Source organism: Cornus florida, unplaced genomic scaffold (assembly GCF_030987335.1).
Source record: "Cornus florida cultivar Cherokee Brave unplaced genomic scaffold, ASM3098733v1 CherokeeBrave_3.0.0_Hap2_scaffold_217, whole genome shotgun sequence".
Lineage (NCBI taxonomy): Eukaryota > Viridiplantae > Streptophyta > Magnoliopsida > Cornales > Cornaceae > Cornus > Cornus florida.
Window position 1 is genome coordinate 2,005 of NW_026775713.1, and position 2,996 is coordinate 5,000.

The window sequence follows — 2,996 nt, forward strand, 5'->3', positions numbered from 1 at the left end:
TTTGTTTGTCTCATTTAAAAACAATTTAAATTCTTCATTCTGATCCAGTTATTGAGACAACTCAAACGGCGTTTCCTTGTTCTGGGGATCCTTTATCTTTGTTTTGAATCATTAGGTTTAGACATTACTTCGGCGATCCTTAATCCTTTCAAAACGGCAGCAACATACCCTTTTTGTGATTTCTTTCTATCAAAGAATCATATGAACGGTGGATTCCCGCGCGATACACCTTGGATCGAAAGAGTTTTATCAATTCCAACAATTTTCTTTTTCCTTTTTGGGCGGAAACTTGCTCGAATTGGATTCTTTCGATTTCTATTTCTATATCGAAGATATACTTACGAAGTTGTTCCAATTTATTGATTAGCATTAACCCTAGATCCCTGCCCCCGAGAAATGAATCAATACTTTCTGCTCGAGCTCCACCATGTACTATTTACATTACAACCCAACAAAAAGGAGGGGTTCTAGTGGAACAGAACAAATGATGTCGAGCCAGGAGCACCTTCATTCCTATATAAAATGATGGATGTAAGAATCCACAACGGATCGTGTCTTTCAAGTCGCACGTTGCTTTCTACCACATCGTTTCAAACGAAGTTTTACCATAACATTCCTCTAAATTGGAACCGGTATGGAAATGATTCAATATTCAATTATGGAATCATGAATAGTCATTGGTTCAGTCGGTCCATAGTAATCTAGATTTTTCTCTTCTATATAGATGGGTAGATATTTTTTTGAAGGAATCTCAACAAAAATGCAACTTAACTCCATATTTGATTGTATGAATACAACATTTTTTTATAAAAAAAAAACATAAATAAGACGAAAAATAAGTTTTTTTTAATTTGCATCTTCAAGTGACTCAATAGGATAGATTTATCAATCTTACGCTTCTTCAAGTACCAAAGATTCAACTCCTCCGGAATCATTAAAAATGGTTTAAAAATAGTTATAATTGAAAAGTTTCCCACTTTGACACATTATTTGAATCCAATTTTACAGTAAGGGCTGCATTTGATCACCACAAGATAGATAAATTTCTGTTTCATTTCGAATTGAATCATCAATGATTTCAAGCGCGGATAGATAGATCAAACAAAAAATCCAATTTCTTTTTTTGAGATGGATAAAAAAGACTTATGTAAGGGAAGATTTAAGTCCTTATTCTTTCATCTGAGTGATAAAATCAGAATCGAACGAATAGGGGGTTTCATATCTATCAGATAGACTGAACAATTGTCACTAATTTTTTCATAAAAATCGAAAGGCCGTTGTCACTGAAATAGAACGATAACAATACATATAAGCTAAACATTTCCTCATTTTATATGCATTTTTATATTTTGTTTGACTTGAAGTGTAGTAGTAGTAATCTTTCTGTAATCTTGCATAAAATAAAGTGAATAAAATGGCTGAATCGGCCGGTCTGAATATCTATTTACAATTATTCATTATAGCCAAAAAAGAAATACCTAAAAACTGGGTTCAAAGAAAATCCCCCAGTTACATATGTAACTTGATTGTTTGTTAATGAGATTCGGGCAAACACAGATATTGAAATTCATATCTTCCGTTACTAATTAACTCCTATCTACTCCCCCAATTCTAGGAGGATGATGAGTCATAAATAAAAAAAGCAGCTGATAAAATAGGATGCTAACTATCTTGTATAGGTCCAAAACCAAACAAGTCCGGATTAAGTCCTTGCTCCTATTTTTTATTCTATCCTAACCCAGTCTTAAGAAACTTAATCCCATTGATTGAATTCAATTAGTACCAAGAACTCCCTCTTGTTTAGAATTCAAGAGATCCTTAGAATTCGGAGATTTACAGAGAATTAATAACCGGGGCCCTCTCATTGAAAGGATAGAGAATAAGAGATAGGGAATATAGGAGCTTTTCTTTCGCATTTCAATTCAAAATGCATCATTGAAAATTCAATTCGATACGGGCGTAAGGTTTTTCGAAGTAACCAGCTTCCTTCAATATGAAGGGACTGAGCATATGATGAAAAGACCGCCCAACTTTTTTGAATTCAAACTCTTGTGATCTATATTCCCATTTTACCCGGATTACAGATAGATTCAGTTATATTTGCGTGTCATTTAAACTCGATTCAGTTTGTGAAAAAAAAAGATATGATTCAGAGAAGAATCATTAAAAATAAGAAACAAGAATCACATTCGACCCAATATTAGATCTTTAAACAGAAAGTTTTTCAAAAACACAATCTTTATTCTAATAGAATGGATATGCTCTGGGACGGAAGGATTCGAACCTCGAATAGCGGGACCAAAACCCGTTGCCTTACCACTTGGCCACGCCCCATTTCGATTTATATTCGACACTAATAAAGACTAATATTGGTATTGATTGTTCGTCAATTCCAGCCCAAATATCTCTAAAATAAATAGATTGTTGCTAGGATTTTAACACGTGTAGATATAGAATTAAACTGAATTTATTGATCATTACATATAATTCAATTAAGATATTGTATGAAAGTATGATTTCTTCTATTCTCCTTTGAGAAATGGAGGATTTTTGATTGGGTGAGTTCAAAGAAAAAGAAAGATTTTTGGTCTACCTTATTTTACTTATTTTTCTTTATATCAATAACTCAAGCAAAATGCAATTATCTCCAAGAACAAAATGTCTGTTATGCTTAATATCTTTAGTTTGATCTGTATCTGTCTTAATTCTGCCCTTTATTCGAGTAGTTTTTTCATCGCCAAATTGCCCGAGTCCTATGCTTTTTTGAATCCAATCGTGAATGTTATGCCAGTCATACCTGTGCTCTTCTTTCTCTTAGCCTTTGTTTGGCAAGCTGCTGTAAGTTTTCGATGAGATCTTTTTAATACTATCCTAGAAAATTCATGATTTATTCGAGGAAAAATTCTAACAATTGATAAGATCAGATAAGTCTTACAATATGAACCCTCGATTCAAACATTGAAATTCTTGGAAAGCTGCGATAAATCTGGATCATC